This window comes from Chaetodon auriga, chromosome 23 (genome assembly GCF_051107435.1).
Source record: "Chaetodon auriga isolate fChaAug3 chromosome 23, fChaAug3.hap1, whole genome shotgun sequence".
NCBI classification, from domain to species: domain Eukaryota; kingdom Metazoa; phylum Chordata; class Actinopteri; order Chaetodontiformes; family Chaetodontidae; genus Chaetodon; species Chaetodon auriga.
Genome location: NC_135096.1, coordinates 8629648 through 8655947, shown reverse-complemented (window position 1 = coordinate 8655947; position 26300 = coordinate 8629648). Strand labels below are relative to the sequence as shown.

The following is a 26300-nucleotide window of genomic DNA, read 5'->3' as shown; positions in this document are numbered from 1 at the left end:
GCCTCGGCTCAGCCTGGGACTTCCACTGTAAAATGTCTGGACTTGACAATAATGTGTGGTTGAGCGTTCAGATTCCCACTAATGTGCCCTCAGTCATTCGTCGAACCTCCGGTCTAGTCTCAGTGTTTATATCCAGGCACTTACCACTGATTTCTGCACTTAAGGCGGCTCAGGTTTGTTTAGGTGCTTTCAGGTTAACTTGTATTTTTGACTACAATGGATCTGAAATTTCACCCCACATGCCTACTTCATTACATACCATACATAAGCAACTAATTACAATACCTCACATAGCTCTTAAAATGCTTGACAGAGCTGCCAGTGAAATGTATCAGCACAGCATTTATCCCCAAACTGTAACCCTATCCATCAGTGGACTGTCCTTTGAGATACATACTATAAATACAGAGAGAAATTCACACCATGTTTGTTTGATTGTGGTCGATCCAACACAAAATCAGTGTAGGTTACAAGGCAATACGCTAACAAAACAGCAGAAATATGGTTGCTCATTAAGACCAGACGTGGATGTATGCGCCATCTGTGATTAAGACAACAGTCGTAAAGTCCTTCATGTATATCCTTAATTGCTTTTTTGTCTGCCTGCGAGGCCATAAGGGAAATCAAATTAATGGAGGCTGTGAAATAGTGTTACCGGGGTCTTGCACTGATTCATTGAGTGGGAAATAAAAATCCCAGCTCTACTGAGGTTAAAGATCAGCCATAAATACCATCCACACTCAATGTGATCAGTAACACCTTACCAAATCCTAGTTATTCAGGGTTTGAGAACATTTCCTGTTTTGTTCTGCCTCCTGCAGCCATTCTCTCCTAAAGAAACTCTTTAAGTCCATAAAAGTCCTCCCCCATGATTGCAGGAGTTTTTCATCCTGGGATCTCGACTAAAGAGGGAAAATGCTGTGTGAATAGCTTTTATCTTTCCCAGAATTGCTCCCAATGTTGTGGGAAAATGCTAAAATGTCATTTGTAGGTGTTCAGCAGGGCTATAATCACGACAGAATGACAACATATATAACAAGGATTGACAACAATGTGCCAGTGAGTGCCAAGAGTGAAGGTGTCAGGATGAAACCCTGCATACTCCTGGCACTCGCTGGCATATTATTATCTTCCTCGTGTATCGTTTCACACATGCACACACATACAGTTGTGTTCCCATCACTTTTGGGGACATTACATAGACCCTAACCATAACATTAACCCAACTCTTGCAGGTTCAAGCATGGACCGTCAGTCCTGCATTTGAGGTCAGGATCCAATATGTTTTTTTAATACTGGGGCAAATTCTTGTGGAGGTGTGCAACCCAATTCATTAAAGCTGCAGTCAGAACAGCTGAGTCACTTCCCATATTCCACTGTAGGCTGAAAAACCCATGTTTTTCTTTAAGGGGCATATCACATCGTTTTCTCCTCGCTCTGTCATTTCCCCTCTCCTCGACTCAACAAGCTCTGGAACATTTCCTGCTTCACTGTACTCACTGCACATTTCGTCTACAAGCCTTCAATGCAAACTGTTCTGCAGACATGGGCTACATGTCTGTTACTCTGGATTACAAACAGAAAATTAGAGGAAAACATCAGTGCGTAGGAGAGCCAAAGCCATCAACTACAAATAACTGATTCATTTTTCAAGCACAAATCTCAACCGTTTGCTGGTCCAAGCTTCTCAAATGTGAGGACTTGATGCTTTTCTTCTTTATATGACAGTAAACTGAAACTCTTGGAGTGCTGTACTGGATATTGTTTCACTATTTTCTGACAGCTTATAGACAAAATGATTGAGAAAATAATCAGCATGTTACTCAATACTGAACATCAACACTTGTACGCTGAAAGGAAAAGTCTGAAAAGTTGGTTTCTTGCTGAAAAAATTGCTGGTTCCACTCCTTTAATGTGAAAATCCGGGATAGAATAAGTTAAATAAACTGGAGCAAACTTCTTTTTCCTTTCTCCAACAACTCACAGCATTTCTCCACATCAAAACCGGTACGGGTGGAGTTTATGGTGTGTAAAAAAGTAATTATAAAGCACTCAACATAGACTTTCATGCCACACATACACACACCTGGGTAAACGAAGGTGAAAGAAAAGCGAGCTGCACGGGAGATTAATGGCAGTGTGTCAAGGAGAAGAACCACTGACAGCTGGAGGACTCTGGCTGAGTCTTGACGCAATTCAGGTCACGCACACACCCACCAGCGCACCCACATAAAGAAACACACATTCACACGTATCCACAGGTCAGCCATTACTGGGTTAGCTTGGCCTGATATTTTTCTCGTCCAGATAACAGAAAGCTCATTCATTTAAAAGCAGTTTGTCTTTGCTCTGCACGCCATCTCAAGCTGAACAATGCCCATAATTCTGGTCTGGCTCTGACGTCTGCTGAGAGAGACTCTGCCTGTGACTCAACCGTCTGTGACCCTCCTGCATCACACTGCATCAGAAACTAACCCAGTTTTTTTAAACCAGAGCAGCGGCCGGTACTTAAAGTGTCAGGCGCTTATTTTTGGTGCAACCCCACCCCAGTCCAAGGTGGAAAAAAAAAAAAAAAGACTTAAGGGGCTTAGTTAAAGGGGAACCCCACTGACTTTATACACCCCAGACTGTTTACAGGTCTTATGGAGCTCTAATGCATACTGTGAGTTGAATAAAGCCTTTAGTGTCTCCAGAGGGAGCGGTGCAAAATCTGAGAAGCCGCCTCAAGTGATGTCACAAGAGTCAGCGGCTGAAGACTACAAGTAAATTAAAAAAAAAAAAAGAATGAAAACAGTGAGAAAGGAGTGAGCTAACCTGACCTCTGTAGCCCACTCCTCATATCTGCTTGTGGCTAGAGGCTTGAGGCTGCTAGGAGCATAACACACCCAAATCTTGAATTGCATTGTGGGGAATGTAGGCGCCAGGTTATGATCTGTTTTGATCGATTTTGAACCTTTTTGTTTTAAACTGTCCATCGTGACTGACTGTGTCATAGGACTCAGACACATGCATCAGATAGAAGAAGTTATCAGATATAGCATTTGATGTGACATATAACATTTTGTGCAAAGCGTGCAAACTGTCTGAATGTACAAAGTAATGGTTTTGGTGCCATTTTTTCCTTTCATTTTCCAACCAAAAACTGAAAAAATATCTAAATCCTTGTCTAAATATTGCCCCTGCTACCCCCTTGCTCTCCTCATAGACAGTTACAGACTCCCAAGGGCTCAGTCTTCTGTCAAGGGCCATATGGTGCCATCAGAGCTCTATGTGTGCTTACGTCGGAGTGTGTCTGTGTGTGTGTGTGTGTGTGTGTGTGTGTGTGTGTGTGTGTGTGTGTGTGTGTGTGTGCTGGAGAGGGAGGGCAGCCATGGCTCAAGGTGTCAGAAGGGAGGGTGGTTTAAATTTAACAGGGCTGATATCTGCATGGCAGGTCGTGTCTCTCCCCCTCTGCTCTCTCTCTCTCTCTCTCTCTCACACACACACAAACACACACACACACACACACACACACACACGCACACACGCACACAGTCTGTCTCCTCACAGTCCCTAGCTACTGACTTCATCACACACACACACACACACACACACACACACACACACACACACACACACACACAAACAGCAGCTCCCTCAGTCTGTCAGGACATGCTCCTCTTCCTCCTCTTCTTCTCTCCCTCCTATCAGACCACCTGGATTGTACGAGAGGCCAGCTGAGGACGCGACAGAGGAGAGAAAAGGGGACGCTCAACGTCGGGGACGGAGCGCAGAGCAAACATTCACACTGAGGATAACGCTTCATCTGAGCCGGCAGGCTGAAGGCACAGCCAGTGGCACTGCAGAGGCACAACAGCACAGTGGGCTAAAGCTTCGCTGCAAGAGGTAAGACTGGAGCTTTGCTTTGAGAGGCTGTTTGTGTGTATGTGTGTGTGTGTGTATGTATACATGCTCTAACCCTCAAAGAGCCAATATTCATCTCTTTCTTTCTGGAGGCAGAAATGCAATAGGAAAAGGTTGCATCTGTGCATGTCAGGGTTCATCAGCATTCACATCACCTGTCTGCTAACTGTAGACATCAGAAAATACTGAAATCCCTGGGAAATCCAGGCTGATCTGAGCAATATATTTGGAATATGTCTTTGAAAAGAAATCACTGGTGTGCAGCCTGGCATCATCATGAATCAATAACAATGCATTTCATTAAAAACTTTCCGGGATATTATTCTGTATTTCTGCAAAGATACAACCCCAATGTGCAGTTTGCTGTGAACAACAGTTTAAACTACAGCTGCACTGAAATGTCTAATTTGAGTGGATTTACAGAACACTTAGCGAACGGGATATAATCTGCATTGTGGCAGCTTTTCTGCTTGGTTGTTGCTAATTAGACAGATATAGAGATTAGAGGACAGAAGAAAGAGACTACCGGAGGCTCTGGGGGTCACAGGGAATGTCTGCTGATCTTCATTTAATCTAATTGGATTGAATTTTCTCTGATAAGGCTGTATTTATTCGACCAGGAGACAAAATAACTGTCTTTATATTCTTATTTCTAATATTGTCTTGCATTTGCACATGGCTCTGTGTGTTTGGGCTGAAAGAAAGGCATTTGAGCTCAAAGTCATACTTGTGTTTTGCAGGCTTACAGTAAATCACTGTGCTTTTCAATTGAATTTGCTGACGAGGGTAAAACATGATACTGCCCTGGCAGCGGCAACGCACCCCATGGTCAATTCGCCTACCACATCAAAGCTGTGGTGATAATTCATTTGCTCCTGTGCAGTGATACCGGAGTGGACGCTAGTGTTGCACGACGGGTCGTATTGGTTGCAGCCGGGGAATTTCCAAAGGGCAGCGTGTCCATGAGAACCCGCAGCAGTGTCATACAGTATCTAAGAGCAGGGGGGTCGGGTGAGGGAGGGAGGGGGTCGAGTTACGAGGCCTGCACTCGCGCCTCAGTTTGGAAACAACGTAGAGAGAGGGTGAGAGGGACAGACGCAAACGGCCAGGCCAGTGGAGCATTTTCATTTAACTGTGAAACTCAGACACAAACATGTTTAACATTTTTTAACATGCCAAAGCTATTATCACATGCTCAGACGGGATGTCCTGCGCTGGCATCCATAGTTTGATGATGTGTTGGTATGTGGGGGTCGGCATTGTTAAAAGAGAAACGTTACCAAGACGAAGGATTATCATAGCTCTCAGAGATCATCACCGAGCATCAAGGTTTGCAGTCACTGAATACACATAGCTGTATTTATAGTTACACTGAGGGCTGATTGCACTGTATTATATCCATATTATAAATTAAATATTTTGATTTTTGGCTGCTTATTAGACAAAATAAGTCATACTGAAGATGAAACTGTTGGCCTTTTTTCTCCTGACTTTTAATAGACTACAATACACATAAAATGAATCAACAGGTGTTGAGGCATTCCTCCTCCTGTGAGCAAATATTTGGGCTGACAGAAGGCCACCCCGGCACGCTCCAGATGTAGCTTTAAAAGGCTTGAGGTTTGGCATGTGACCACAAGTGACAGGTTAATCTGTTTAAGTATGTACGATTGCGGGCCGCAGAGCCACAGCCTTCTGGTGCTGGTAATCTGCCGTAAGACAACAAGAAGGCAGCACCAAGAGAGTGATCAGCAGCTTCAGGGCGTCTGAAGTGGAGTGTTTCATTCGCTCTATTTTTTGTTGTCATGCTACCTCTATGATCTGAATATGATCTAGACTGAAATATCTCCACACCTTCCAGGTGGATTGGCATAAAGTTTGTACAGACATTTACTTTTCCTCTCGTGTCGCCATGGGGTTGACATTTGTAGTTATCAAGGAAATGTCTCAAAGGATCGGGTTACAGGTACAGCTTAGGTCAATATACTGGTTTGGTCATGTCATAGCAGCCTTTAATATCCAATGGATATATAGATGTATGACATGACGTGACAGGTATGATAGCACATTCAGCTGCGCTTAAATTGGGTTTGGTAGCACGTTTTGCTTTCAGGAACAGCTGCATCTTTCTTACTTCATAGAGCAGAGGTTCTAATCTTGTCTTTTCAGACCACAACATAAATGTGAGGGGTCGCGGTAACAGAATATTTCTGCTGCACAAAACACGCTATTTTGTAAAAACGTTGGACACTTTTACCTCTTTGGGCCTCTAAATATCATTTAAATGAAACAGTTGTGATAACCTTTTTATGGCTGAATTGGTAAGAGCTCGATGCTTATATCTTGATAATATTTTGACTTTCCTGCAGCACAGCACCTTGCTGCAAACCGCTTTCGTTTCAGGGTGATTGACAGATTGAGGGTAGTGGAGCAGAGATCATTAAACAAGACACGCATTAAGGCAAACCTTCTGGCACCTCGAGCTTTACCAGCTGTAGGTTGGATTAGCGGGTCTGGCTCTGAGGCTTTCTTGAAGGTGGTTGATTCATCAATAGGAAAGCTTGGTGGTGTACGCCACGCTAGCGTGAGAGCGTGCATGTGTGAACGAATCAAAGCAAATCTCTTCTTGATTAGCGCTTAAAAACACTCTCTAAATTCTTTTTCATCCTCTTGGATTTTGACTAAGTTTCAAGTTTTTCTAGTGAGTAAATCTCTGGAAAAATCTCACAACTTTTCTGCTACTTTCTGATGACTCAAATGCAGATTAACAGAGCTTTCTCATGGGTTACTGCTCTCATACTCTCATCATATCTTGACAGAGCACCCAGATACATGCTCCACAAAACAGGTAACAGTCACATGATATGAGGAGGAGGGTTGGTGAAAAATCGATGGGCTGTAATTGTCCCTCATAACCACCAAAGCCCTGCTGAAGTGTCCTTGAGCAGGACACTAAAGCTCTGTGTTGGTGGGTGTTTCCCCACGTGGATCAATAAAGTGTCAGATTACTATTTTGGATCAGGGTGATATGAAGCTTGATCTGCTTGGTAATCAGAGTCTCTGAGCCGTCTCCTGAGTTGCTGAGGTGACTGTGAATTGCATCATATTTTCAATATTTTCCGTATTTAAAATGTATGGTCTCATTTCCGTTCAGCCGTCATCAGATTATTTAGTGCTGATTTTATTGTGTGATTCGAAGCTGCTGGATATTGTAATTAAATTGCAAAATAGAAGTACTTTTATTTTTAGTGGTTCAGTCACCTGAACAGAACACCTACAATCCTGAAGAGATTCATTTATAATGAAAACAAGCATTTTCCCTAGTTTTACATAAAAAACATGATCGTGCAGATGTCACTAGCCTGAGTTTATTTCAGTTTGAAGGTGCTATTTGGTCTTCATCAACTGTACAATTGCGATTTTCAATTTGAACTTAAAGTAGTGGTGTGTTGTTGCTGACTGGCAAATAGTCGACATTAAATCTGCAGAATTCATGCAGGAAATAAAGCTGCCCAGTGGAGTTTTCTTATATGCAAGTAATGTGTGTGTGTAAAGTTATGTGGCTCCCAGCAGTCTTCTGTGTTGGGACATCTGTTGACGCGCTATGAAACCAAGATGTGGATGGAGACCCCTAACATTGCTCTCTAGCACACCTGGTGGTCAAAGACTCCACAGGACACCTTTAACGGGTTTGTATGCTTTGAACAAAGTGCTTATTGGGTTGTCAAAGAGCATCTATGATCCACTTGAATACCTGAGAGGAAAGACTGTCTGGTTTGCCTTCTCTATGACTGCAGGCTTTTCAGCCCGCTTTTGTTACAGGAGCACTTTTGCCAGTAGACACGGTCGTTTCGGGAATACCGAGCCTTTGCTTGCAAACATAACATCCAGCCTTTTTAAAATTCTCAGGGTCGGCATACAAATTGTGATTCTTGCAGATTATTAACGAAGTACTGAAGCAATGAGGGGCTGAATTGGGGTCAACCAGTACATGGAGAGTGTGAATTGAGGGACACATGGCGCTTGGCTGTGGGAACAGTGACTTGTTTCAGTCCTGAGGATCCTGTTTCCCTCACAGAATACCATCCGCTCAGAGCTCTGGGAAAAGAGCACTATATATATCAAGAGAGAAACGCCAATGTTGTCCAACATTAGTCTATGTCTCACAGCTTGACCCGCAGCCCTCTGCTGTCAAGTGAAGTGAAAATAAGTCAGCTGAGATCAGTTTGTATGGCGAGGTGAGCATTGAAAGATCAGCTGGACGGTGCTTTCGCAGAACCCGTTGCCATGAGAGCAAGTGAAGACAAACACAAGAGGCTCAGGGACAGATGAGTGTAAAAAGGGAAAAGTCTGCATTAGGAAGAAGGGCTCAGAAGGGTCACTGTATTTTGAAGTGTAGAAAGGGATGCTACTTCCCGAATATTTGTGAGCAGTTCTTAAATCTTTAAAGCGGCCGTCGGACCAAACCTTCAGTGTCAGCTGAAACCGTTCAGCCAGGATCATACTGTAATGTATCATCTGATAAAACACGCTGTAGATAGCCGTTCCATTATCTTTATGTTGCATTTTATTGCTGACTCCTTCCTTCAGCAGAGCCTTCTCCCCAGTGCGTCGCTAGAGAAACAGCTTGACTCCAGGTGCATAAATAATTCACATACGTATCTTTAAGCCTGCGCTGGGCCGAGCGGTTACAGTGTGATTTGCTGCAGCAGGCAGTCGCTGCTCATATCTGTGAAAGTGTAAAAGTGAGTAATGCTTGTAGCTGCATCAGTACACCATGGAGCATTAGTGATGGATGGCTGCCTGCGCTGCATTAAAAACTGTCAGCGGGGGATGATAGCTGGAGGCTTCAATTTTATGTGTGAAAATGCAACACGGTGAAATCCGAAAGGAGCACGAACTGAACTGGCTTTGAAGTTTACATGTCCTTTACATACTCGTTAAAATCCAGTCAGACAACGCAAATCAATTTTGTATCATGTCTGATATTTCTGTAAATGTAGAGACTCTGTTCGTACATGGTCTGAAGTGACGTTCACGCTGTGTCTGCGCTGACTATTTTTACTCGGCAAAAGACAAACAAGCAAACAAAAAAGGAAGAGTGTCGGCAAGAGACTGTCAGAAGCGGAGCAAATAAAGGGTTTGTGCCTCCTCTCATGAGACTGATCTGCATCACATCAGGAAAGGACATGGTAGAATAAGCAAGGCGAGACTTCTGTTGACAGAACAATGCACACAAACTCAGATAAATCTGGCTCTCAGAGACAAAACGAAACTTGGGCAAACCTTCCAGCTATCATTAAAACAAACTGTATGAGGAAACTGAGCTTATCTTAAGACCATATGGACAATATGTAAAATGCTGAAAAAAACGACTAAACATGGGCATATATGATGTAACAATTACACACGTTGCTCATGTAAACCCACTAATTTATTACTAAAAATGAAGCTGAAAAACATCCTATCTAAAAACTAGTCAGATGCTTATTTTACCGTCTGATCCCTCCATGTCCATACAGAACAATTGCATTTGCTATTTTACAAGTTTGGCTTCATGTCATCATAATAAAAAAGGTGCAACCAAGACGCTAAGATCCAGAAACGATAACGCACCTGGTGGCGGCTTGTTATTGCAGTAAGAGCAGCCAAACTTCACGTACGAGTTACTGTAACAATAGAGAGATCACACTCCACTATGATGAAAAACACTGATGATATTGCTACCTAATGATGCAGAACCGAACAAAAATTACAATTCATTATCGACTGTGATACACACGGAAACTCTTGCCTCTTTTGTGAACTAATTATAAAGAAGCAGCTTGTTACATGAGTCACCCAAATTGATTCTGAAGCCCAGGTGTCTTTTCATTTCCTGATGCTATTAATGTTAGTCATCCACATTGCTCAGATTTGCCAGTGCGTCATCACCTTTACTTTATTTAGTGCCTATGTTCTGTGTTAAATATACAACAAGGGACCAGTGAACTCAGATTCCTCTGCAAGCTGTTCGACAAGGCCAATGCTTTCCATGATGCAGCACAAAGTGTCTGGGCCATGTGCACAATGAAGTCTGCAGCCACTGCTGGCCGTGCTGCACGTCAGACAGATTAACATGCAACACTGTCCGGCTCTTGTCTACTTTCCATGAGAAAAAGACGTGTGTTTGAGAAATCTATCAACTTCCCATCACATGAGAATATTCAATTTTTTGTCAAAGCGTAACAGTTAGTGTGCTGATCTGAGGTCAGAGGTCACAATTTTGTTTTGTTGTTGCAGATCTGGAGGGGAACATGGAATGTTGCATTTCACAACAACGTTTTAAGCAGTTGATTACCGTTAGCTTAGCTTAAAGACTGGAAACAGGGGTAATGAGCTAGCCTGGCTCTGTCCAAAGGTAACAAATCCACCTACCAGCACCTTCAAAGCTCAACAATTAACATGCTGTTGTTTCTGGGTGCTATGTGTCAAACTATTTCTCAGCCATGAGCAGTAACTTCCTGAAATCAGCTCATTGTATTTAGGCCTTGTTTTTTTCTGTGCTTTGGTAACTGTAGTTGAAGGTGTGTGTGCATGAGACTGACACGACACCTGTCATGAACATGGAACAAGGAAGCTTTATGAATGTTTATGACTGTTGTCAGTGAGTGTCCTTATATATGTGGTTGGTTTTACCATTGGCTGTCATGAGGCCATTATAATTGTCATGACTATTGACCTCAACTACAGCGGTACAGCTGAATTGTCATAAAGATGTCATTAAGTTTTATTACACTGCTAAATTATTTTAAAAGTGTGACCTTTTGAATGGATTAAACAAATGAGACTTAACATGGTAATTAGTGAGCTTTAGAGGTGCCGGTGGGCGGATCTGTCACCTTTGGAAAGAACTAGGCTATCTGTTTCCCCCTGTTCCCAGTCTTTATGCTAAGTTCAGCTAACTGCCTGTCGCCTTTTATTTACCAGATGGATGTGAGGGGGTATATTTCCTCCCATCTGAATCTCTGCAAGAAAATCTCCTAAAATGTCAACCTATTCCTTTAGCAGGAAAACACACTAGATTATGTGAGTAACCACTTCCACTGCAAGCTTGCTAAATTTACTCCTTAGCAAAGAGCATGTTCTCCATGGGTACACCTTAGCTTGCTTTATAGCCATACATTATGTAAATGAAGCCTTTACAGAGCTCTGTATCATGCCAGCCTCAACATGAACCAGCTCACATCTCACTGCTATTTCTGCATTGTATCCCCACCAGGGACTCGGCTTTGGTTGTGAAATACTTGGCATATGCAACATGATTGGATAAAATGACACAGGTGGCAGCCTGACGCTAAATATGCACCGGAGAAAAAAATAAAACACACCAAGGAGGCCTGCTGTGAATGCTCCTCTTTGAGCTTAAGCCTCCATTGTTGCTCCTCTCTGTTTGCTGTTGCTATAGAAATGAACTCAGCGGAGATGAGCGGGCTTAGCATGGCTCTCTGACTTTGCGAGGCTTTTGCATTCGCTAAATGACAGGGTCAATTATCGGGCTATTTTCTGATGACCCACTAACATTTTCCCTGCTCCCTCTTATTTAAGAGAAGCGAGGCCTTTTGAGAGCCAACAGGAGCAGAGGAGGAGAGGACAGGAGTGGTACAGCGGTGAGAGATGTCGGTGACGTGCCCGGTGGCAGTTAATTTACTCACTTTGGCCTGGAGATTTAGGAAATGTCTTAAATGGGCATGATTTGTACAGACTGGGATTGTGTCTGGCAGGAGTGTTGCTGGGATGAGGCCCAGGGCTCGACAGCACATAGTGTCGGTGTAGGTGAAGGAGGGTGCCCATCTGCCAACGTGACTCATGGGCAGTGCAGGGGGCCAAAGCCACAATAGTGCTTTAGAGTTCAGTGTCCATGTTGTGAGCAATGAACTCCAGCAGCTTGTCCAGCTTTGATTTCAATGAAACCTTGTAGCCTCTCTTTCCCTGTTTCTACCTCACTCAGATGTTTGCAGGAACCTTCATGCACAACATGTTACATGACCGGTTGTTTACTGTGCAGAAAAAATACAAAAAACAAGTTAATTTGGAAAGAGCCGACTTGAAGCAACTGTCATTTTTTCACCTGACATCGACTGATGACTCGTTCTGTAGCTTGGCACAAGACAATGCACCGAAACTCGGCCGAATAAACAGACTCGTCGCACTGCATGTGCGACTGAAGTACACAGTCCTTTTTTTCCTTTTTGAAAAAGAAAACATGAGTCAGCTCACTGAGAAATGTTGTTTTGCTGTTTGGAAGCAGAACAGCCGCTGAATATTAACAAAGCTTGGGAAAGAGCCAGGGAACTGCGTGATCATTTCCACATATGTGAGCTTCCCTGGGACAAAATGTCTCCTGTGGTATGATGTGACGCAGCAGGACAATGCTTTGTTAGCGGTCTTGTAGCTGATCATAGACGGCCTCCCTGAATTTTATTGGTTTTGGTTGCGTTCTAGTTTATATTCTCTAAAAGTGTTTTTTTTTTTGAATATATATGTAAAGATGTACGGTTCTTCTAGAAGATACAATCAATATTTTTAGATTAACAATGGATCACATGCCTACATACAGATTTATCGCCTCACTTTTAAGCATCTTTCAGGTTCTTGTTTTGGTTTTCTGCTCTACCACATCCTTTCAATGTGTCATTGCCAGACACAGCAGCTGTATTTAGCAAAAAACAAACAACAGAAACAACTCCTGCATGCCAGCTCCTGCACCACCGAATCGAAGACAGACAAAGATAGCAACAATCAGTCTGAAAGTCATCCTGAGTGTCACAGAAAAAGGAACATTCACTCCTGTGTACATGAATCTATAGATTAAATGTGACTGCTTCACAGACTGCCCTGACACCGTGCTGGCTGGGAAACACAGGACGTCACTAATTTCGATTGATTGACTAATTCTAATGATAAAGGTGTAAGATGTCACACCCTGACGAGTTCAACAAGGCTATGACGTCGATGAAGCTCATCCTGAGCACACACACACACACACACACACACACACACACACACACACACACACACACAGCCCCCTGAGTGGAGGAAAACAGGTGAAAACACCTGTGTGTTTGCTCCATGGTGTGCACAGTAACTCATGAAAACATCCAGATATTCATTCCTTCTGCTATCGGCTTCAGTCTAAAGCCATATTCAGACATGACTGATGACAGGAGGAGGCGGGTGATAAAATCCCTCCTCTCCTCTGCTGTCATAAAAGTCGACAGCATTTTTACAAGAGCTGGTTCTGGAATAGACAATAAATGTGCCAGAAAACAATGTGACCTTCATCACCACTTGCATCAGGCTCTGCTTCATATCATGTGAAATCACCTGGAACATGGCAGTGACGAGCTTGTGGGGGCTTTTCTCCTCATAGAGCTGACTGACGTGAACAATCGATCTATCAGATTCTAAATCCTTTTCTAATTCTTCGTTATCACACTGTCAGCTGAGGTGACGAAGCAGGAAAGTGGAGCTGGAATTATTTTGGGGATGGGGCATAAAAAGCTGCAAATGGGATTAAAATCACTGACCAGCTGAGGTAATATTGAAACCACCGACTTCCCATCCAGAAATTCATCTTCTGCTAGATAATGAGACCTTGCTCCCCCATAACAGTGCACCAGCGAGATGCTTCGGGACATTTTGGATGCACAAACTCCAATAATTGCTCATGAGGACAAAAAAATCACATCGACCTGTTTGTTTGTAAATCAGACACAGTCCGCCTAATTGATTTGCCAATTTGCATTTTCCTGCTGTCACAAAGTCGATGCTCTAATTACAGCTCAGACATTTCTATAACCCAAGGTGTGACTCATCAGACAGCTTAATGGGGAGGTTGCTGGGCAACTGCACCGGGGGCAGGCCCACAGGGATGCAAAGGTGGAAGGAAGCGAAGCTAAGCCTACATTCAATTATCATATTGAGTATGTTTTAACAGGAAAGTTGCATCCACAGAGAGCTGTTCCCTGGATGAAGATGTTTAAAGGCATATTAAGGAACCTGTAGTCCCACAGTCCATCCTACATAATAATTCTAAGTAGGTTTTGCAGTGTGTTGCATCAGAAAGGTTCACTGCTGAATAATTTAAATACTAATTGTGGATGGCGATGGAAAAGCTCAGATAATTGTAAACAATTTGGAGAAACGTTTCGCCGTCTCTGATTTACTGACCGTGACTCTAAAAGTACGTCGATCACTTGCAAACAAACTTCAAAAGCAGCACGCTTCAAAAACTACAGCATATGATTGTCATGGAGGAAGAAAGTGGGATCCACCTTGTGAATTCTGTTGACTTTTATCAGTGATTTAGGAATTGTTAAAGTGACAGCAAGCATATGGTGGCCTGTAATGGACAGAAACCAGTCGGTTCATATTCCAAAAATTCAAAGGTTTTAACTGATAAGTTATCCCTTATGATCGGGCTAAAAATGAGCTTGCAAGCATCCAGGGTTATTCAGCTGCGCGCACACACACACACACACACACACACACTGCAATGCATGCACACACATACAAATTCATGTGTGGCGTGCTCACCTGGTTATACCTGCACACACACACAGCTCTCCATTAGACTCTACATGGCCACAGTCAGTGATTCTGTGTGTTGTGTGTATGTGTTGAAGAGTCCCCCCTTCACTCAGTCTCTGAACACTGCTCATCCACTGCTGTTAAAGTGACCCCTTTGAATTCCCCCACGTCAGCTGATTCGAACGCTTCATTTTATAACACAGGACAAATCTGGAGTATCTCCATTACAAGCCTACTGTACTTTGTGGTTTAGACTGATAGGTGGAAAGTACCTTAAACACTTGATAAGTGTTGGCCGCTGGAGGATGAATGCAGCAGACTGGAGTACAGTTCCCGTGCAGGACATGGTCCAACACCACCAGGCAACGTCTCAGCTCTCGCCTTCTCCTCGCTTCTACTGTGTAGGATTGGGTGACCCCTAATTTTAGCCCGGTGTCTGTCGGCCACTGGACAGATTGGATTGCAGGCAAAAGGGAGAGGGTGCAACAGTCGTTAGTTGAGGAGGTGATGAGGAATATCATCACATTTCTGCTTCATTTGTGACTTGATATTTTACGTCCCTGAAGACCAGGGAGGGTTTTTCTTAAAGAGTCACTGATGGTGATTCCACACAAACACAGAGGAGGAACATTGACTGCCATCATCACTGTGATCATTATTTGTGACATTTCTTGCATATAGAGGGCCAGCAGAGACGAAGCAGTTGAAGAAGAAGAAGAAGTGCTATTTTATATTTTATATTTATGTTCGCTGCCATCTCATGATGCACATTCTGCTGTATATGCATGTATATTTTGTATATATTTAATATATTTCATGTCATCTAGAGAATTACACACTGAGTACATGAATCAACGATAACTCAATTGATCCTTCAGTCTTGAAGTGCGTGTGTTCAGTATGTGTGTATGCTGAGGACAAAGTGACAGCATGTGGACCAGCTGATGGATGCTGTGACCCTGTAATCCTCTACGGTCAATCCTGTGTCACTACACAGATGGATGGACAGACTGGGAATGCACCGGTGAATGAATGAGTGCATGCTGATGACTGTGTTTTTCTTTTTTTTTTTTTTTTGAGGGCTTTGTCGTCTGAGGGGAAGAGGGTATTGCTACAGTAGCTTCTCCGTTACAGTCATTGCTTGTCTGAGTGAGTTGTACCTCAGTCTGAGGAGCAACACACCAAATCTTAGGACCACTTCAAAACACTGAGGTCTATTTTCCATGACATGAGAGGAACATGCATGCAGCCAAGCACTGCGGCAGGTGATTATTCAGGTACAGCAGCTGCTCTGGTAAAAGCTATGGCAAGCTACTGACTCAAAAACTCCCATTTGTAAAAACATCATCTAGGAGCTAATCTGTCTGCAGGACACTAATACAAGGATCCATTTAACATAGAGTAAACCACACCACAGCAGAGTGGAATACTGATTCATGCCCATGTTTTATCAGATATGTTCCCAAAAATAGTATGGTTAACAGGAAAACACACACAAAAAAGCAAAAGCAGAAGAAAATAAAATGCCCAATTCTTAAAAAAACAGATGCAAGTGGAACCCATCACATTTATTTGTTTTCTGATGTACAAATGAGGGTCCTATTTTGGCAATTTTTCATGCTAAATGTTAGTGTTTTGCTAATCTTCATCCCAGTTTAATTTGTTTAGTGAAATGTGGTTTAGTTTTGCACTTTCAGGACAAAGTGCTCCCTCCAACCTCCTTCAGACCTGTTCTGCATCAGCACTGATATGTGACAATATGGGTCACATATCAAAGGTTAACCCAAAAGCTTTACACACACAAGAGGCTGGACAGCATCAGAGTCCAGAAGCTCAAAAAGGCCACTTCCAAAACTAAAAAAGCGCTGCCCTCTGCTGGCAAGACAGAGCTAGGGGTCCCAGTGAAGACCCCTGTAACCTTAGAACAACGATTAAAATAAACATAACTATCATAACCTGAAATGAACAAGGACGCTGTATGTTAAAAAAGCACTGCCATAACCTGGAAAAACTAAACACAAAAAAACAAAGTACTGTGTAAAAGGGAATAAAATTCAAAGCACGTAGATGATGTGCAGTGTTTGTGCTTCATACTGCTGTTACTCACCTATAATCACAGACGATTTTGATCCGATGGCGTAGGTGTTTATCTGTGTGCACATGTTTGGGATGAGGCACAGAGGATCGCGGTGTCAGGATGTTGGGGCTTGTAGGTGATTTGTCTTCTTCCCCGGTGGCCCTTGTGGTGACAGATCATTTCAGCTATTCACACCTTCCAACCATCGGATCCGTCTGGTGGTGCTCTGTCATGCTGGGCACACAGGAGCCTTCAGAGGGGGAGGAGTGGGAGCAGGCACAGATTTTTAAATAGAGGAAGAGATCTGGATGTTTTTTTTAAAATGTTGCCTAATCAGGGGAAATTCAGAAAGGCCAAAAACAGAAATTCAATTTCACAGGGAACACATTTAGCAGCTCTGGCATCAGCACAGTGGTGATGTGAGGAGGAAGAGCTTTTCCTGTAGCCGGTGTAGGAGGCGCACTTTGTGTTCTGTTCCTCTCGTTGTCTCCTATCTGTCACAGGTTCAGGTGGAAAAAAGAATGTAACATAACAGCATGGTGTTACATTGCTAAAATATGTAATCTGATTACAGATAGGCATTACTCCAGGGAATACCTTAAATTTTGTAAACTCAGATTTTTCACTTTTTCTTATCTGCTCTGTTTCTTCATTTACCTGCTGGTCTTGAATTTTCCCCCGAGATCAATGTAGATTTATCTTCATCTATAATATTAATCTGAGTAAAGTTAACCAGTAATTCAAGTTATCAAGTAAATGTAGTGGAGTAAAAAGTACAATACTTGGTTCTGGAATGAAGTGGGGGAGAAGTACAAAGTAGCAGAAAAAGGAAACACAAGTACAATAAGTACAGTACTTGAGTAAATGTACTGTTACTTTGCTTCACTGTTCAAAGTCAACTTGCTGCTCAATAACACGTAAAATCTTCTTCATGAAGAGCCCTGTGTCACTGAGTCATATAGAGTCCTGCGGGAACAGACGGGGCTCGCTTCAGCAGCTAAATGCTCCGCTGTGCTCACCAGCTAACTAACGATGTGTGTCTGTGGTTTGTTGCTGAGCAGCTCGAGGATAATGGGTTTATCAGAGCTACTGCAATGAAAACAGCTGCTTGGTTGACGAGAGCAGTGACAGTGAACCAAAACAGGACAGTTGCTGGTTGTACAAACCAAAGAAAAGTGCGTTAAAGACAAGATTTGTGCAGTTTTAAAGTTTCAGACCCAACACTGCAAAGTCATGCCACCGCCTGAGACACAGCAGCCCGCCTGTCACTGAACCGCACGACCCTTCACTCCGACATGTATGAGATTACTACCTCCCAGCAGCTCCCGGCCAACTCAAGCCCCACCAGTCCTCCAGCTTCTCTTTCTCATAATCACCTGCTCCAAAACGGACAAGGTTACAGTCTGATGACACTGAGTGTGGAACACCTGCCAAGGTACGAACATCGATATGGGATATAAAATATGACAGGGGCATGTTTAGAACGTGTACAGAGGCTGACATGGGAGGCCAGCAGAGCCATACGTAGAGTCAGCTTTGAGAGCAACAGTAAGAGAACGAGGTTCACTTCATGTGCGTCATGTTCTGTTGCGCTGATGTTTGAATCAAAACAGAATTACTGGCCCCATTAAAAAGTCATTTGGTCTCCGTTCTGGTTGAGAGGTCGCTGAACTTCTGCACTGCTGTCTGTTTTTCTTTTCACCAGCTTGACCTTGTTAAATGTGGAGACCTTGGCGTGAGCTAAATCACTAATATACAGTGTATACAGATGTTACACATACACACACACACACAGTAAAATGCAACACTTGGAGCCAGCCACGACATCATGTGAAAGACATTCTCATGGCAACACTGTGGCTCTAAAGCAGACAAACAACCAGGCAGCGTGCGTGTGTACATTTATACACTGACTACAGCAAGTAAGACTATGTGCATGTATGCTTGGCCACGTTTCATGGTTCAACATCATACTTGGCCCTCCTCCCAGACTGCAAACTCCTTCAAACGTAAACCTGGCACAGGAAGCCCGAGTCCCCCATCCATGCTCTGCCTTTCCTCCTGCAGTCCCAGAGGACTAATCGCCTGCATTGTCCTCACAGTCAGCAGCTCTATGTCCTGTTACCTGGGTGAGCTCAGAGATCAGAAACAGATTTCTCAGCTAGTTTCGGCTCAGTCTTCTCTTCCTCTCTTGTCTTTAAAGTCAGGTCAGTTTAACTTTGATAGATCAAAATGCCACAAATGTGACAAATACAACAACGGGGCTGCAACTACAATCAATTAATCTGCAAATTTCTTCTTATTGGTTGAAACAATGTCAGAAAATCAGAGCCCAACAGTCCAAAATCCACAGACGCTCAGTTTGCTCTCATGTAAGACAAAGACGAGCAGCAGATTCTCACTTTGAGAAGAAGCGACCTGAGAAGTTCTTGCACTTTTGCTTGAATAGTCTTTGATTCGACTTCTGAAATATTAAAGCCCCCTTGATGTTTATAGTTCCTTCACTTGGATATTTGAGCTTCACTGTGCCGAGTGATGTACGTGCAGAGTCTGACCCTAAATCTGCTGCAGCAGGAATGTTTCTCTGCGACCACCTTGAGATGATTTTGTGACTTGAAAGCCAATTGGGGTTCACGCGAACAAGCGTGATGCTGAGATGGTAAAGAGCCGATGTGATTTTAAGATTTTTTTTTTTCATCTAGGTAATTGGCATTTTATTTATTCAAAGCATAGTATTTCCAGAGGGAATCTGAAATCAAGTATATAAACACTTTCAGGCAAAGTCTCTTTTTCTTTCGCTCCCACTTCGAGGATTATACTTCTGTTGTTTTATTGAGGTTTGCACAGAGAAACCTTGGCTGACTTAAGGAGTTTTGGAATGGCAACATAGCGCCCCCTGGTGAAAAACTCACAATCTAATACTGCTCATTATGCAGCAGGATGTTTCCATTCACCCACAAGAACTGTTGGCAAGTGAGAAGTACAGTCAATAACGTTCTCCTTGATATACACAGTACTGTATCTTAGGACAACAGGTGATATTTATTATCACTGCTCCACGTCCAGCTGGAGGACCTCTCTTGATGTCTCTACCAAAGTTTATTCCATAGGATCAGATGAAATGCACAGAGGAGCTACGCTGACACTGAATACGATCCCTGTGTCTCTGAGCATGCTTGCAGGGGGAAATGTGCAAAGCTCACACTGTTACACTTTCTGGCCTGTCCAAAGATTTCCTGGGATTGCATCATCTAACAGACAGGAGGCCTTGATGCAAAAAATGTGCAGCAGGGTTCTTTTTCAACCGACAGGCGATTTAACAGCTATAAGCCCTGCAGCGGCCGCCATCTATCCTCCAGCTTTAAGTGACAGCGTGCATGAATCTGAGCTGAAACGTGTGTCTGTCGGCCGAGCCTTCCTCCTCGGCCGGTTTGTCCTGAGCTGTGCACGACTTCAGTGCAGAGGAATTCCCAAACCGCTTCTCTTCTCGGCGCTAATGCTTGCAGGAAACATCTCCGACGGTTTTATGGCACCTCATCCAACCTCCAGGCCTGAATGCTAATCGTTACCTGTTGCTGTGGCAACCATTGTACTGTTTGTAAATATTTCACTCTTTTTTTTTTTTTTCTTTGGCGAGATGATGGAAACCCCTCAGGCACAGCAAGCAACTCTCTTGACAGTCATTTCTAGGCGCTGTTAGTATTACTGACACATTTAGCACAGTTTAATAACACTTAGTGGAGCAAAACAAGTAGAAACACTTGAACTAAATTTCTATTTTACAATGGAAAAACTCATCTCAAGAAGCTCCACACCTTCCAAAGTATTCGCCTAAAACATATTTATTACCACTTAATGGTATTCCTGAAACATTCGCACACAGTATGTCTGTGTGTGTACCATTAGGACATCCACGTGTTGTAATATTTATGACTTATCTGTTGCACCAATGGGTTCTGAAAGCTACAAAGACGTTACTGTCTTCAATCTTCACTAACTAGCAGAAACAGCTGAACACCATAAAAACAAGAAAATGTATTACATGAACTCTCTTATTTTCTTATCAAGCTCATTTCAAGCTGTTTTCACTCTGGCCGGCCAAATGAATTTGAACCTTGCACTGAGCCAAAAGGAGAAGTGGTGATTTTAGGTCTCAGGGCTTTCGGGCCTCCTCTGGCTGTCTGAGTTTGTAGTTTAATCATCTCTGACATTTTAAGTTTACTTCTTTTACTTTCTGCCTCTTGTCTTGTCAGTGTGTGGCCTCGCATACACGTAAATATGATTGTGAAAAATGATGTGCGCTATTCACCAGGCATGTAAAACTAACTGATGAATGATTCATTTTGTGAATAGCTGATTCAACATGCAAGCATGTGTGGTACATTCACGGCAAACAGTACAGATATATAACTAAACTATAGACTGGACTATAGACTGTACAATGTGCACCAGTGCATGCAACATGAACCTGGATCTGAACTCCTTTCTGCCAGTGAAATGATAACAATAAGAGTGAAATATGGTCAAAAACCAGAAAACGGATATTTGATTACACAGTCACACACGGATGCGACCTCGCATTCATCACACCCGACCAGGACTTTTACCGGCGTGAAAAATGAGCGACATCTGATGTGATTTTACATGGCCCAGACTTCACCACAGTCTCAGTCGTTCACCTCCTACTGTACACAGTGACCTCTGACGCTGATGCATGGCTTCACAGTGCTGCTTCGAGTCGATTCATGCTGGAATGAAAACAGGCATCCGAAAACTGATTTGCCACACCTTCCTCTCTATGAAAACCAGCTTCTTGTGATCAATTATTCATGGGCCACTGACAGATTGTGTGCGTTACAGACAGAGGTAGATACGCCTGTAGCCACAGCAGCATAAAGTTTCTGGTGTCTCAGATTAAAATCTGGAGTTTTCCTTTGATAGATTTCATGCTAACAAGCTTTATAAAGGAATACTTCAACATTTTGGGAAACATTCTCACAGCATTTGCTTTCTTGGTAGAGTCAGATGAGAAGATTGCTTCTGCTCTCATGCCTGTACACTAAATATGAAGCCAGCAGTTGGTTAGCTGTTAGCTTAGCACAAACACATGAACCAGGAAAGCAGCTAGTCTGGCTCTATCCCAAGGTATCCCTACCTTGAAAAAACCAGTTTGTGTGACACATCATTGATTTTGTTCCCTCTGAGTCAGGCTGGCTACTTCCCTGTTTCTTAGTCTTGGTGCAAAGCTAACTGGCTGCAGGGGGCAGCTTCATATTTATCACCCAGACATGAGAGTTACATCAAATTCTCTTCTAATTTTCAGCAAGAAAGCAAAAAAGGCTAACGCAACAAATATTCCAGACTAACGTGCTAAGATGCGAACTGTCTTTTTGACATTTTTGCACACAAATGCAAAAGAAAAAGCATAAATAAGCTTGTAAAAGTAATCCTTCCCCTTTCTCGCTTAAATGTGCAAAAAGAACAGTTTTTCGTCTTTATTTCTGTCAGTTTCTACAGAATAAACTTACATGTGAACTCTTCAGGAACCGAGAAAAAAGCCTTGTTTTCAGTCGCAGTCGTCCCAGTTGGGATTTTGAAAAGGTTGAAAAATGTCGGATATCTCGTCCAGCTAGGCGGTGATTTAGTGTACACTTTGCGTACAATAAGCTGCATACGAGCAGCAGATCCTCCAAAGGATATACTGCTGCTCCTCCATCTTTCCCTCCCCTCTCTTCCTTTCCTTTCTGCTCTCTTTTGATCTGCCTTTCTCTCCCCTCAATCATATTGACAGCAGCATGATGTCAGGCTGCAGGAATTTACTCTGTAATTTGTGTGTGGGTGTGTACATGCATGCATATGTTCTGCTTGCATGCCAACTGTCCACACAGGCTGCTGTTTGCATGTGTAAGTGTGTTTCCATGCGAAGTTCGTGTGTGGGAGGAAAGAGGTATATTTCTTTTGTGGCACACCTGCTTCCTCACCTTTCACCTTCTTGACTTTAACGGCCTTCCCTCTGCTTCACTGCCTGCACACATGAAAAGTGAAGTCATCGCTGAAAAGCTCTCGTCTTTTGGTTTCAGAGACAGCAAGTGCTCATTGTGAGAGACCCTGGTGTCCCTGTGAGAGTGTACTTAAAGGTATATCAACAAAGTTTGGGTAACACCTGGGAAAGACTCATTACTCCACGAGTCTGCCTGGTGCTGGTTTAGATTGCGAGTCCCAGCAGCCCCAGAAAAGATCCAAAATCATAAGGCCTCAAAATAATAAGATTAATCGCTTTCTGAAGTGTTCAGATGTGTGATAAAATTACTTGATGGCCATTATAGACAGACCTTATGAGGGTTTATGAGTTAGTGACTGGCTGGCTGGCTTGGTGAGTTCACTGCATAAAAACTCTTTGAATGAATGAGCCTTTTGACCTGGTAGCTAGTCTGAGAAACCTTGGTGGTCCCGGCTAGACGAGCCCAAACTGCCAACTGTTTCCAGTAACAGCTTTGCTTTTGGCTTCGGACATTGTCGTCACTGCTTAATGAGAGCACAAGGTAATGGAAGCGCCTCAGGAAAGGAGGGAAAAAAAAGGAAAGTTATGAATGAATAAGCAAGCGGGTTTCATTAATATTGCTAATTTTAAGTCGCGCTAGCTGTGGGATGGCACTTTGGTCCAGACTGAATTATTCCAATAAACATTAGATGCACCGCCATTAAACTTTGTAAGGATTCATGGTGCCTTGAGGATGACTCCAGACAACTTTGGCAGTCCCCTCAAATTTTATCTGGTGCGACACTTCAATCACACTTCCATCAGACTCTGCTGTGCTTGGTATGGTATCAAGTGTTAGTGTGCTAATAAGCTAAAACAAGACTAAGCACATTTGCTCAGGCACTGCACTTAAGTAGAGTTTTTACATACGTGTACTTTACTTCATGCTTCGACTCTACGGTATTCCAGATGGAAATATTGTACTTGTTACTCCACTACACTTAAGTTAACTGTCAGATTCAGATTCACTGATGCAGCATTAAAGTGATGTACACATGAATGCATCAATAATTACAATCCAGTGACATTATGTATATTATTCTGAACTGGGCCCTTCTGTTTTATGAGTACTTGAAGTTTTGGTTCTTAAAGTATATTCTGATACTCAACCTTCTGTACTTTTACTGAGGTAATTTTTAATGCAGGACATTTACTGTAACAGAGTTACCTCTACACTGTGGTATCTCTACTTTTACTTCAGCAACATTCCAGCATGTTAGCATGCCGATGTTAGCATTTAGCTCAAAGCACTGTTAAGTTGCTGGAGATGCTAGCATGGCTGTGATCTCTTTCTCGCCTCTGCCTCTGTGTGTGTGTGTGTGTCCACTAGCCACAAACCTGATCTTTTAGAAAAGCAACTGTGTGTGCGCATGTTTTACAACCATATATAAACGTATGCATACCAGAAATGAAAAGTCATAGAGACTATTAAACCAAAAACTACATTCATTAATCTGCTCTGTGTATTATCGTGCTTGTGCTTGAATGATTCTTTTCTTTGTGTCGTCTTTATTGCCAACACCAAGCTCAGCAGCCAAGTCCCTTGCATAAGATGTGAGCACCTGCTAATCATAACATCACCTTCTGGCACTGATCCCTGCTCAGAAAATAAAAAGTGACTGGAGTTTATTCAGGTTGCTCTGACAAAAACGCCTGACACGGGCTGGATGGGATTAGTAAGAGGACAAAGCACAGTTAAGTCATCTCTGGGCAGTTTTACACATGTCACACACCCGTTCATTCATGCCGTTATTGTCAGTGAGTACTTCAACAGATGGAAATCATGATGCATTATTATTGCGTTAGAAGCACAGGTACAAACATGATGACTGTAGGTTGACTTCATGAGAAAGACCTTCCCAGAGACACCCTCCAACCACGTATTCATTCATTCATTCATTCATTCATTCTTCGATCACAGAGATTCATAAATGTTTTCACAACCATGAATATTTCTGATTGAATCTGCTTAAATATCCCAGAAGGTCCCCTGGGTCATCTTGGGCCTTGTGTGACAGATGGTGGCTAATTTAACTTTTGTTGTGGCAGTTTTGTGTTCACACCTTTTAAAAGCTGACAACACAAACAACACAGCGCGGTCATGGAGAAAATATGCGTGCACACAGCGTACACAAGCAGTTTAAGAGCTCCTCCGGCAAAGGAAGGCCCAAAAGAAAATTTCCAAGCAGCATTTTTGCAATGCTGTGCCATGTGTTTATTTAGACAAGGTCTGCAATGTTGTAAAACTGATGGCTAGTGATGATAGAGAAGCTTAACACTTAATGGTGAAGAAAGATGGAGTGAACTCTGGTTTTATCATACCAATTGCTGGAGCTTTTTTTGATCAAAATGAACAGTTTGCCTTCTTTTCTCACATTTAAAAAGTTTACTTTGGATATATATGTGTGATATCTGGATATTAATGTAGTACATTGTCAATGTATGATTTAGGCCTCTGGATCAAATCTTTAAAGGGCAAATCCTTTGAGAATGGAATTATTTGGGTAATGAAAGAAAGGTGTTCTGAGCAATGTAACTACACTTTGACAAATTTTTCTCACATCAGTCCATGAACACAAAGCAGTGCAGCTTTGGCCAGCTCATCATTCCAGTGTTTCCAGTTCTGAGCGCCTTGCTCAAAGTTTCCAATGACCAATAACACAGTTCGCAAAAACCAGGAACATCATTTGCCAGAGATATTAAACTGATCTCAAAACTAATTTATTCAACTCCCATTACGACAGTGAGGGACTGATTTGGAGATATGTCAGATCCAATAGGAATCTATTTTCCCGTCCCCTCTGTGAACCTTTTTATGAACTATGTGATATATTTCTGATCCATGTAGGAGATTTTGCAGATACGTGATACTTGCACATGTAGGAATCCCAGCGGGGTTGCGTTACATGTCTGCGACCCTTGGATTTGTTGCACAATCCCAGCTCAAATCCGTGTCCTGCACTTTTTTTTATACACATGTGCGCCAGTGTGAGCATCTGTGTGTTTGTTGCATCATGGGTTCGTAAAATTTTAACAGGCTGCAGTTGTGCAGGAGTGACTGATAGTTGAGGTAATTATGTATCTAGTGCAGTAACTCATTAGAAAGGCTTCATACTGTTCTAATGACGTGCAGCATAAGGTTGCAAGCACACAAACCGTTCTGTGTACAGAGTACTGTACAGGAAAGGTATGAAGGTACATTACCTAAATCTGTATGAACGCACACACATTTTGAGCAGATCTCTCTATCGCCTGTAGCCCAGATCTCTGAGTAAGTCGATGTGGAGTCTGTCTTAGACTGCAGGGAATTACCTCAGCTCTGAATCATGTGGCGCCTTGCCTAGAGTGTGCACAATGCAATCACCCAGCCATCTTTCTTACTCATAAACTGTCAGAGGGCCTCACACAGAGGCTGGACACACACTGCAGGAGTCTTGAACAGATTGTTTCTAAGGTCCAATTAGGGCCATCTCAGGAAATCATGTTGGAGTGGTGAGATACTTGTTTTTGTCTCAGTAGCCACGCTGGACTGAGAATTCACATTTTATTATTTTTGTTTTCTCTCTTTTATTGGATAGGCAATAAATAGAAAAATCAAACAGCGTGAAAACAGGCACAACTTTAGGTGACTGCAAATGTGAGCTGCTGTTATATCCCAAAGTATCGACTAGTAGTGATGGCAGTGATACGCTAATAAATTGACTTAAT

At 42.8% G+C, this 26300-nt stretch overlaps 2 protein-coding genes across 2 annotated transcripts in view; one reads left to right on the top strand and one right to left on the bottom strand.

Annotated features, from left to right (window-relative positions):
* The window catches only part of ect2l (epithelial cell transforming 2 like), a 105506-nt gene that overhangs the window by 20936 nt on the left and 58270 nt on the right, over positions 1-26300 (bottom strand). The window contains exons 22-23 of the mRNA XM_076723569.1: positions 16583-16802; positions 14748-14921 (exon numbers count right to left, since the gene is read on the bottom strand). The gene's annotated coding sequence lies outside the window, so the exon portion shown is untranslated. The remainder of the gene's footprint in view (positions 1-14747; positions 14922-16582; positions 16803-26300) is intronic.
* filip1l (filamin A interacting protein 1-like) overlaps positions 3441-26300 on the top strand; it is a 71068-nt gene continuing 48208 nt past the window's right edge. The window contains exon 1 of the mRNA XM_076723561.1: positions 3441-3885. The gene's annotated coding sequence lies outside the window, so the exon portion shown is untranslated. The remainder of the gene's footprint in view (positions 3886-26300) is intronic.